Raw genomic sequence first — 13,219 nt, forward strand, 5'->3', positions numbered from 1 at the left:
CGAGGTAGGTAAAATGAGGACCCGGTTTGTGGGGGCAATAAGCTGACTTTGTATAAAAAAGAACACTGCTTGGGGGGGGCGAAAGCCCTACTAAGCAGGTATATACAAAAGTATGAAGGCTATTGCTTAACGCATTGTAAGCCACCCTGAGTCTCCGGAAAAGGGCGGCATATAAATCGAACCAATAAATAAATAAATAAATTGAACTACCCAAATTTGTGTAAGCAAAAAAGTTGCTTACGCATTACAAATATTTTATTTTGTAGATGTTTTTACTATTTGAATGTTTTTAATTGTTTTAGAATGTTAGAATTGTAAGCCGCCCAAAGTCAGTTGGATGGCTATAGAAATTGAAGAAATAAATAGATGAATAAATAAAATACAGAGACTGAAAAGAAAGAAATTATGATTTGCTATTTCAAATGAAGTCCAATGAGAAGAGGATACCTGAAAACAATGGAAAGAACAACATCCAAAATCAAAAATAACAGAATAGAGGCTAGTAGATCAATATCAATTCATTATACAAAATAAAGTACTCACAGAAGTACTAAGGTCTACTTAGAGCAAAGGAATTAAAACCTTGCCAGAAGTAGCTTAGACAGTAGAGAAAAACCAGAGGGAGTTGGCAGTAGAGGTAGTAGAGGAAGCTAGCGTTGCTATTGAGCCATTCTCATTCTCAAACCAGGCACCCTTTTCTCTACCTTCTCCTCAAAACCAGCAAAGTTCTCTGACTAAAAAACAAGAAGAATTGAAATAAAAAATAACTGAGCATCTATAACAGCACAAAACAGCAGAATTAGATTGTCTACATTGAAGCTTGTTACAAAAAACAGCCAGCACAGGTATTATGCCAATACTGTAATATTGAATATAATACCAGTTCACTGCAAGAAACAAACCAACTGATGTATAACACAGCTGCAGTTGTAATTGAATACATTGCATTCAAAACTAACAACAAAAAAAGCCAAGCAATGCATTGCCAAAATAGATCAGATTGGAAAATAAGATCAACATGCTAAGATCAGATGCAAGCAAGCTATAATAAATGAAGGAAAAGAAGTTGAAGAACAAGAAGACCAATAAATACCTGATAAAAAATATCACTATTTCAAGGAAGTTCAAGGAAGTACTAAAAATGTTAAAGCAGCAAAATACAGCCCAAATCAGTAGATATGGGTTTGAATTGCACACTACCGAAAATGTTTCCACCAATCCAACAATGGAGAGACTGCAATGAACCAGACAGTACCTGACAAAGAAGAAATGGTGCAGCTATGGAACAATCCAAAGAAATACAACAAGAATGCAGTTGAATGAAAGGAAAGGAAGATCAGGAACTGCCACTACCAGGTGAAAAAGGATTGCACAGTTTTTGGTTAAAACATCTGACTACTCTACATCCACTCATTGCCAAGCAGTTTAACAACATACTTGAAGTTTGATTAACATCTGGAAAAACCTACCTAATAATGAAAGATTTTTTTTAAAAAAGGAACAGCACCAGGCAATTACAAGCCTATCTGCTTACCAACTTCCACATTGCTAACTAGTGTGGTAACTGATGCTGTCCAGCAACATATAATTGAAAACAAGCTCTTTCCGGCTAAGTAGAAAACAGCAAAAGAAGAAAAGGTCAGCTCCTAATTGACAAGATGATTTTGGAAGACTACAAGAGAAGGAAGACAAACTTGAATGTAGCTTGGATTGTTTACAAGAAGGCATTTGGCTCCCTATCACATGTTTGGATAATGAGGTGCCTAGAAATAATAGGAATCAGTAGAAACATCAGAAGCTTTGTGCAAAGATGAATGGCACAATGAAAGACAATGTTGCTGATCAATGTTGATAGATTGCGAGAGGTTACTATCAAGAGAGGATATTTCAAGGAAGCTCACTCTCATGACTAGTGTTTGTCATTGCATCGATTCCACTGTCAACAATACTGAACATGTCGGGCAATGACTATCAAACTTCAAAAACATCTGCCAGGCTATCCCACCTCTTTTACCTGGACGATAGGAAGCTGTATGGAAAAACTCCATCTGAAGTGGATATTGCAGCTGAGTTTGGACTGCATAAATGTGCCACCTTCACTATTAACAGGAGAAATATAGTAAAGGTTGAAAGAATCAAGATGGCCTGTGGCAATAACATCAAGAGGCTGCATGAAGATAATCACTACAAATATCCTGGCATCCTTTAAACTGATAACATTAAGCACACTGAAATCAAGGAGAAGGTTAGAATCATGAGAGTGAAGAAGTCTTAAAGTCCATACTCAGTAGCAGAAATAACTTCAAGGCAATTAATACATGGGAAATTCCAGTCATTAGATAAGCAACTGGAATAAGGGACTAGAGTCAAGCTGAAGTTGAAACCTTGGATAGGAAAATCAGAAAAATAATGTAATTGAATCATGCCCTTCATCCTCACACTGATGTTGACAGACTGTAGTTACCAAGGAGCATAGGTAACTATGGAAAGTTACAGTACCCCAGTTAGTTGAAGAAGAAGAAAAAGGCATTGGCAGAATATCTGAAGGACAGTGAAGAAGTTGCACTGAAGCTACTATACCATGAAGGCTTATTGAGTACTGAAGAGACCAAACTGACATACAAGAAAGAGCAAAATAAGCATAGAAGAAACACCTGACAAGGCAAATGCATGAACACATAAAAACACTAGCTGGCCAAGCAGATAAGAAGACCTGACAATAATTAAGACCAGGAATTTTGAAGAAAAGACAGAGGAGCTAATTCTGACTGCACAAGATCAAGCCTAAATAATACAAAGCCAGAACTGAGAAGACACCAACAGACAACAAATGCTGTCTTTGGGGAGGGGGGAAGTGGGGGGAAAGGACTGAAGAAACAAGCAGACCACCTAGTTAGCTGCTGCAAGAAGATTGCAGAGACTGATTACAAACAATGGCATGACAAAGTAGCAACAATGGTGCATTGAAATATCTGCAAGAAATATCATTTGTCTGTAAGCAAGAACTGATGGGACCACATAATAGACACAGTAAGAGGGATTGAAGAAGCTAAAGTGCTCTGGGACTTTACGATTCAAACAGACAAGTAACTGCCACATAACACCCCAGACTTAATTGTCAATAAGAAAGACAAAAAATACTGCAATACCTGGAGACAGCAGAATAGAAGAGGAAGAATCAGAGAAAATCATAAAATACAAATACTCGCAAATAGAAGTAGAACATCTGTGGCAAAACAAACAAAGATAGTACCGATAGAGATAGGCACTTTGGGTGCAATTCCAAAATATCTGGAGCATTGGCATTGACAAAACCACCACCAATCAATTGCAAAGGCAGCTTTACTTGGGACAGCTTACATTCTGTCACTATACCTTTAACACCACCTAACAACATCTGCCTATCCCAAGGCCTTGCAAATGGCTCAATAGATAGATAAGAATACAGATCCAGTCTAAACATCTGATTGACTATGCGACCTCTCATAATAATAACAGTAGTGTAGAAGCACACTTCTGTAGCTATGTTATACTATCACATAGTTATATCAACATAAAATAGAGCTTAGAACTAATATCCAAACTAAGTAAAGGGCATTGTAAGCAGGAAGGCACTATCTTTTTCACAGAAGTCTGGCAGGCAGATTTTGAGATAGAAGGTATTGGTTATGCCATATGTAGCCATGATATACTGAATAACAAGTCTAAGGAGCATCCTTTATAAAAACAGACATCTACAGTAATCCTATATGGATCATTAGACAGCAAGATTCTCTCCGAAAGTCTTATTAAAATAAAAGAAGCATTTAGCGCCCATCAAAGCATTGTTAAAAACTCCTGGAAATGATCCTACCGTAAAGAGTTCTCACCACCCTTCCTAAGCTGTAAGCCCTGTTAAATTCAGTGGGATTTATTTCTGATTGTAAATGGACTGACACCATGCCCATCCATCCCACAGCCTTCCAGCTGTTCTCTTGCCCTTTGCATTATCCAGGTGGGATCCCAGGTTTAAGTTATACAACTCAAGGATTGCTCCATACACACCAAATCAGCACAGTCACTTGCTTTTACTTTACTTTTGGTCTCTCAGTCCCGCTCTTAACTTTTGTTTCCTTTGAGACATAACTTTAAAGCATGAGAGCGACAGCCAGGGAGAGCATGACGTCCTCTAATCCAACAAGTCACCTTCCCCAGCTCAAACACCAAGCGATTTCCCCCCCTCCCCTCTCTTTCTCCCCAGCCTTATAAGAAAGAAATTGACTTTTGTTTGGAGTTTGTGAAAAGTGGGACTCGGGGCCCAGTCAATGGGGCTCCCCGCGGTGCCCTCTGAGTGGAGCTATCTCGAACCAGTCAGCCACGGCACCAATTAATCCGCCCTTTGTCAGAGGCCCAGCCCCAGCCCCAGCCCCAGCCGCAGCAGAGGCAACAGCAACACATTTGGCCATTGTTCAGGCCTTCATACGATGGGATTTGTCCTTTCAAAGAGCCAGTTTTGTCCCAAAGAGTTCGAGCGGAAGTTTCTCACTGACAATTTGCCCCAAATAGATAGATTAGTCAGCAGCAACTTTTTGTTTTGTTTTGGGTTTTTTTAGTGCAGCCCTATTATTATTATTATTATTATTATTATTATTATTATTATTATTATTATTATTATTATTATTATTTGTTGTTGTTGTTTTGTTGTTATTGTTATTATTATTATTATTATTAGTATTATTATCTTTTATTCATTAAACATGAAAATGTATCACAAATGTATCACTGGTGCTGACGGTTGATATGGGTTGCTGCCAGCATCCTAGGTATCAACCAAGTACCTTCTTAAGATGTACGATGTTCCGAGTAGTGCAGTTTTTTGCAGTTCCGCTGGTGTTATTGCAGGAAGCTGCAATTTCTTGATGTTTTTTAATAAAATTCTTGGACATGGTACCAAGTGCCCCAATGACAATGGGTATCACTGTTACATGTTTCATCCATAATCACATAATTTCGATGGCCAGGTCACGATATTTCGTGATTTTTTTCCAGTTCTTTTTTCTTCACCTCTGGCGTCTCCTGGTACAGCGATATCAATAAATTGTATGCTTCGGTTTTTGATAACTGTGATGTCTGGCGTGTTGTGTCCCAATTGATGATTTGTCTGTATTCGAAAGTCTCACAAGATCTTAACCTTTTCATTTTCGACAACTTTTTCCACTTTATGTTCCCATGACTTTTCGGATACAGGTAAGTCATATTTTTACATAATGTATTTATAATAATAATTATATCATCATCATCATCATCATCATCATCATCATCATCATTTTAAAGATTTCTATATTATCCTCTCTCTGTATACCTAGTCTGGAGGGAAGCAGTGCCTAAAATCATGTTGGCTGTAGAGGAAAAGAAGAGATCTGTAGGATGGTGGAGCCTGCTCTCCATCTCCAGGCAGATGTGGCAGGCAAGCTGCTGTGGAAAGCTATTTTGACTTCTGAAACCTGCAGGCAGGAGAGGGAAGAGAGATTGACGGGCTTTACATTGTAATTGTCATGATTACTACACTGCATTACAATAGACCTGACAGATTGGGAGGGTGGGAAATGGCACACAAATGATCCCTGATGCAATCCAGTGTTTGTACAGAGACTATACTTCACAAGAATTGTTGGGAGGGAGGAGAATGTTCCTTCTCTAAATGGCATTTATGTAGTCAGCTAACCCATGATTGTCTAGGGATTATGTTTGGAAAATATACTCAGCATAAGACAAGGAGATTCCTGATTGTTTTGGAGCTGTATGCCAAAATATTTATTTCTTTTATTTGTTAGATGTATTTCATGCCTTTATTCAGAAGAAGCCAGGGGAATTTACATGGGATTGCCTTCCATTTTACAGTGCAAAAACACTTCTGCCAAATGTTAGGCTAAGCTGGAGTGTGATTGGCCCAAAGTCACCAGTGAGTTTGGAAACGAGTGGACATGAACCTGGTTTCTCTAGTCTTAGTCCAACACCTTAATCCCTCCAGCACACTAGCAATGGAGTGTGTGTGTGTGTGTGTGTGTGTGTGTGTGTGTTGCTAATGATCCAAGAGTTCATCAGTTTGAATATGCACATAAAGGTACATGTCCAATCCCTGTTGCTTATTTTAAAACTGCAAACATAAAATGCCTGAACTGTAAACATCTAACCTAGGTAATCTGGGATTTACAAATAGAAACAAATTACAAACAGAAATTGAAACTCAGATACCTAGTTTGTCTATTTGTTCCTTTATTCAGTTTGTAGGGCCACTCATCTCAACAACTTTTCCAACTAAAGATCAAGGGTTCTTAAATGTGAATATATTTTACTATAATACATAAAAGCCTGTCACCATTTTAGTTTCAAAGTCAGGAGTGTAGAGAACTTATCAGTGTGTGTGTGTGTGTGTGTGTGTGTGTGTGATGAGAACTACACACCAATAAAATCTGCAGTGATGCGGGATACTTTTCCCTGCTGAAGTCTTTGTTGCATCATATATTGTTCCATTACTGCTGTAGCATCTGCTTTCAGGTAGCTAAACCTAGTATATTTCTGCATCATGTTCATATCTGCGTACAGAGGGCAGAAAACTGAAAGGCAAGGACCTGGTGTTTAACCATGAGGTGATTGGATACTTAAGTGTCATACAGAGCAGAACCCCAGGAGGTCTTTGACAAGTACTCCCTAGTTCAAACCACTTATTGTCAATGCTGTTATATGCAAAGTATCAACAATATTTAAACAACTATCGGAGTAGGAAAGTGGTTAAATACCAGTACTAGAAAAATGCATGCTAATCTGTGAGATGCCCTTGCAGCCATAGCTTTAGTCTACAAAATCTGTTTCATTGCATCATGGTAATCCTTCACAAAAGATTAGACTTCGAATTGAAGCAAACAGTTCATGACAACACGTACCTCTTTGCTCTGTCTCCTTGAAAAGTACTAGTGGACATTCTAAGTTTCGTCTACACTGGGGTTCAGAAAGGAATGATCCACAAATAGGCTTTCTTCCATAAGTCAAATAATGCTCTTGTCAATGACCAGAACATATGTGATCGTTTTCTGAAGCCCTGAAGGAGAGCACATCTGGCCCTTGAGTAGCAGACGAGAGGCATACTCCAAAAAGTAGATGGATCTAAGAGAAAAAAGAGGTGAGGACAAAAGAGAAACAAATTTGCTTTGAGTTAATTGAAACTTAATAAAATAAACATACTCCAAGGAATATGATTGCTCCTATTTAATAACTCCTCCCCTTCCATCACATTAAAATTATCATTCAGTGGCAGTTTTAGAAAGACTCTGAGATAGGACCCAAGACATGCCTTCTATTACATCATTTTTTAAAGAATCCAGTATATACAACTGATCTTTTTAATGAGCAGAAATACACACTAGATGGACTCTCCTAAGCCATTGGACCCTTAAATGTTCTGACTAAGCATGATGTATGAATCAGCCACATAAATGTTTGTTGATATCATAGCATAGGATTGTATCCCTGAAAAGAATTCACACACAGCCTTGGGCTTCATTCACTTCCCATAGATCTCCCAGTGTTGTACGCTATATTGCTCATAGGGAACTCCAAAGGCAAAGGCATTATGTCTGCATCATGTTACCTAGCTGAGTAATGAAATGTCTGCAAGCAATCCACCAGCTCAGGGAGCACTGACACAAATCAACCTTGAATTACAAATATCTCTTCTATTAAAAGTAAACATGTGGATAGCAGCTGCAGAGGGCAGCTATATCAAACCAGGAAAAGATGTGGTTGCTTTAAAAAGTTATGGCAGCAGCTAAAGTGTGTCTTTGTGCATTCCAAGCATCTTTTGGGAACTGAATCCAACCAGCTGCGCAGATCAACCAGTGATCAAATTATTTTAACTGCATGTACAAGTAGAACTATTCCCTTTGATTGTATTCTCAGCTCAGCTGTTTGAGAGCACCCTGATGTAAAAGTTAAAGTCTCACTTTCCATGAAGGCCTATTTATGTAAATATATGGCAAGTTGATCAATTGGAATCTATTTTATATTTTGATTTTTTTTTCTTGGTCCCTTGCTCTTTGTTTTGTTCTGCTGGGTTCTTTTCCCCGTTTTGACCTTATCTGGCCAATCCCTGTTTGTCTTTAAGCTATCGTGATTCTGATCCTAGGTAGTTTTTACTTTCCAACTCATCATCCACTTACAGACTGGATTTAGGCACCATCTACCCAAATAGGTAGAGCCAAAACTTTGTATCTTTTTTGTTGGATTTTGGGAAGGTTTTATGGTGCCTTAATGCACAAAATACAAGATGACATTGCTCAAAAACTCAACAATATTATATGAGCGTTGATTTATGCACCATGTACTTCCAAATGTAATTCCACAATGTAATTCCAAAATATATTGTTTCATCCTCAGATGTGAGTCTCTTCCTTTCCCTTTTCTTGATAAAAACTACAGAATACATTTTGGCATTTTTAACTCATATTTTCATACAGTTGAATAACAGAAATGTAATCCCTGGATTTGGTAAATCTAAGACAATCCAGCTGAGCTGGGGGGTGGGACCATTTGAAGAGAAAGCAAGTTAAAACCTCTCAGAGAACATAAGAAATGATATACTGGATCAGGCAGGTTTTGCTCAAGTAACAGCTGAACAATATAAACACCAACTCCATAGTGTCATTAAATGAAGATTATTTTTCTTCTTTTAATAACTTGTTTAACGCTTTTGACCTAGTTCTATAAAATTTACAGTGTTGTTGATTTTTTTCCTATTTTACCTCATGCATGATAAATGTTTATTATGTTGTAATGTATGGGTTGCAATAATAAACTATAATTGATTGATTGATCTGCTGGATCAGATCAGATCCAGCAGATCAATCTCATCCACCATTCTGTTTCCTACAGTGATCAGCCAAGGTCCTCCAATGGCCCACCAAATTTAAAAAGAAACAATACTAGCAATAGTACTCTAAGCTCTCCTCAAACAGGGATTCTGTCAATTTATTTTTATGTGTCTGTAGCCATTCAGGCGGGGGATGTGTGAATAAAAAGTGACAGAGTGCTCTTGAAAATCTTGTCCATGAGCAAGGCTGCCACAACCTTTATTCGAAAGTGCTTAACACTTGTTTCTGTTCTTCAAGAACAAAATCCAGAAAGATGGGTGTTGTAGCTTCACACAGACCCCAGACAAAAGGAAATATTTGATGTGTATGTATCCTGAATTTCAGTCGAAGGTGCAGTAAAATACACAACTACAGGAAGATCCACAAAAATAAAAAACAACTAAGTTCAAATCTTCTGAAGTAGCTTGAATCTTGTAAGCTATTTGTTAAATACAAATAGTGGGATGCAGACTTACTACTATGGGTAACTCCATTTCACAATGTAAATGAAATGCCATGAAATCACAAGTTCAATAGATGTTAGGATGAAGAAACAGACACGTACAGGCTATGCTAGCATGTTTTAGAGTACTATCTTATTTGCCCTAAACTTGGAACAGCATATAAAGTGCAAGATTATAGCAATTTCTACACTAGTGAAAGTTAAGGCCATTTTGTCATTAGTGATTTGTTATATTTTACAACTCCACTCAGCATTACTGTTGTGATCAAAAGATTGTCTTCACTGATGATATATTGCCATAACACTAGCTAGATGATTATGTGAGATGTTATAAATCACTAATGTAGAAGTGCCCTTCCTATACTATAGTTCTGGATCCAGTGAATGGGTCCATTGAATAGTGTCAGGCTTCAAAGGCATGGATGTACAGTAGATCTCAACTCTTCAGATTCTTAAACCCCTTTTTTTAAGGAATTGCCTTACTTAGTAGAAGATTGATAGAAACAATCTGGCAAGATTAGTCTTTTTACTGCAGATAGGAATAATGTTATGAATTGTAAAGAGTAAGGAAAATGACTTGGTTAGACTGGGCCAGATCTATTACCTAAGTGATGAAGAAAAACAACTAATTTTAGTCCAGAACTAGCAGAAAGTACATGGAAGTAGCTCAGATAGACACCTCCCAAATTTACATGGGTGTAAAAAGGGGACAATCAGACTCACAAGATTCTGTTACTATAGACACTTTCAATAAAAGTAGCCTTGGTCTTTGATTCTTGGTCTTGTCCAAGTCATAGCTGACACATATACAAAGAAGATTTGGGCACCATAGGAGGTGGAAATCAAAGCCTTTGTATAGGACTATGCTCCCAGATTTAAACCCTGGGATTTTTCCTTTCACCTTTCTGAGCCACTTTGCCGTTCTCCTGATATCCTTAAAATGTACTTGATCTGGGTTGATGTAACGGTCCCCTCTAATATAGGAACAGTTGGTTCCTGCATTCTAGAGGTCCTCCAGAAATTGATGGATTATGAGATGCTTTCACAGTTGAGTTCAGATGCTTTCCAACCCTCCTTGAGTCATTACAAAATAATGTTAGCATAGTTTTCTCCTCTGGCTTTGTGGCCAACCCCTTCCAGAATATCCTCAGCCAGCAGCCAATCAGGGCACCGTAGCACGACTAAGGAGAGTTCGAATTCAGCACTGTCTGAGCTCTTTTTTTCTGCCTCTCTATCCATCCTCCACTTGATCATCCCCCAAGTTAACTGAAGGTGAAATAAAATACATGGGAGAACCACCAGAATGAAAATAACTTCCGAGAAGAAGAAAGCAGAATTTGACATGATTATGCATGTAGCAAGTTCCTGCAGAGTAGGATAACTGAAACTGACTAATAGCATATCTTTCTTTAAGAGGGACATAAGAGAAACTAACCAATACTGTACTGAGAAACTGACAAATACTCAACAAAAGCCTGGTTGAATATCCCCGGCAGTGAGGGGAAGCACTACTCAATACAAAATAATGCTATTAAACTATCTCTTATTCCCCAAGTAAAATCTTGGGGATCTGTTGACTTGTTGGAGTCTGAAGTAATGATTTAGGGCTATTTCAGATGAACATAGGATGAGGATATCATCATGTGACCAAGGGAGAAGAATGGGATTGAGATGAACATGATTGTGTTGTGGTACATTTCAAGTAGGAACAGGGATTCCATCCCTGCTCCCAGCATGATTTGACACTGGTTATTTGGATTGGAATTGATGGAAATTGGAGTGCAACAACATTCTACTGTATCATTTAATCAGCTAAAAGTTTAATCACAAAATAACATTCCAAGCCATTCCTTTATTGCACTTGCTTTGTGTTCTTGCTCTGAGAACAGCAGACTTGAGTTCCTGCCTAGTTTCCCATGTGAATGCTGGCTAAGTCCAACCTTGCCAATATTTTGAAATAGCTATTTGTCTTCCTTACCCACAAAATATCCATTTTCTTTTCATTGTGTGAAATGATCCCTAGGTAAAAGAAGCTTCACTACTGAAGCACCAGCAAAAACAGCTTCTGACAGCTGGTGTGTTTGCCAGCTTTTCAGGCAACCACCTCTTCCTTTAAGAGCAGTGTGATACGTTGAAGTAAAAGGAGGCAAGAATGTTCTTTTCTGATTAGCCAGCAATTAATACGTGATCTATTCAACTTTTTCAAATATCAGTGTGTCTGAGAAGAGATCTATGCTTTTAATTTGTACATTCAGATTCATTTTTGAAACTGCAGAAGTTTAGAATGTCTATTTCTTTCATACATATTCATGAAGTGTCTACAAGGCCTGACAATAAGAATATGTGCAACACCAGAGATCAACATTTCGGATAATCTGACTTCAAACAGAACCAACTTTCCAGGGATTTAAGTCAAATATTTAACTTGTAGTGATTCACACATGCATATTTATTAGCTGGTCAATGCATCATTTGCATATGTGGGTGGGTATCATAGATAAAAGCATTGTGGACAGACATTCCCTAATCATCTCCAGTACAATACTTTTCAATAAAGTCAGCTCCGGCGTTCAACTGTCAGTCATCAAATCTAGACAAACAATCTGCATCTGCAGCTCAAATCACAATTTACTTAGCACTGTACTGTTTTAATTGGTTAAATTATTAGATGAAATAGTTTGAAACCTCAAATGAACACCAAAGAAAAATAACTATATTATTATGGTTCATCCCACAATCAGCCAGATGTTTAGACTGGATTTGGCACTTTTATCTACCTATCATTATTATTATTAAGCAGATATATACAGTATGGCTGCCCTACTCACAAACAGTGATTCTATGTAACGTGCAACATTAAGATCCAGTGTTTTTAAAAAATTCTTTGTTTAACACACACACCCTTATTTGTAAAGTCTTCCTTGAAATAATAGATAAGGACAGCTGTAGAATTCTTGAGAGAAAATTTCAAAAAGGTAGATGTAATTTATGCAGATTTCACTTATAAATTGGTCAGTTGGTTCAAGCTCACAAAATATATCATCTAAGGCTACAATACTATAGACGTTTGATTGGGAAGAAGATCAATTTAATTTTATGGTTGCTTGATCTGCAGGATATTATATTGTAAAAGCCTCAGTCCTAATCACTTTTGCTTGGCAGTACACTATTGAACAGAGTCTTTCTGTGAAATGTACAGATATTTAATCTGGTGACAACTCACAAACTTGCTACAGCCTTTTCCACATCTGTTTCCTCTAGGTCTATAGGACTCCAGTTTCCAGCATCCCCAACCAATTGTAGTTGTATCATACATCGAAGGATGTACTACATGGCATTCAGAGAAACTATCTCCCTCCCTCTCTCTCTCTCCTTCCCCCCCCCCTCTCTCTCTCTCTCACACACACACACACACACACACACACACACACACACACACACGTCAAACTAGGTTAAGTCATCATACTGTATAGTTATTTGGATTCAGCTCAAGGTGATAAGTGAACCAAAACATTGCAATCTACAAATCACAATGTATATTTTACTATGAGATCTGAACCTAAACATTATGTTTAGGCATGACCGAAATGTGAGACTGAGACTGAGTATAGTGCTAACCCAAACTGGTGTCAGCATTAAAAAGGAGAGGGCTTTTAAATTAAATGAGAATCCACATTACTTTTTAACTTCAGTCAATACGTTCCTGGTTCATTCAATCAACACTGTTAGTTCACCTCCATGTTGACTTGTGGGCTCCAAATAGTTTTAGATCTTTAAAGTCCAACTCCTTGGGACCTTCTAAGGTGGCACATAACAGCTGCCAAATCCCCACACCTTTCCTTCTCTGGACATTGTAGGGAGCTGGAAACCT

This window comes from Pantherophis guttatus, chromosome 1 (genome assembly GCF_059756535.1).
Source record: "Pantherophis guttatus breed Tessera chromosome 1, ASM5975653v1, whole genome shotgun sequence".
NCBI classification, from domain to species: Eukaryota; Metazoa; Chordata; class Lepidosauria; order Squamata; family Colubridae; genus Pantherophis; species Pantherophis guttatus.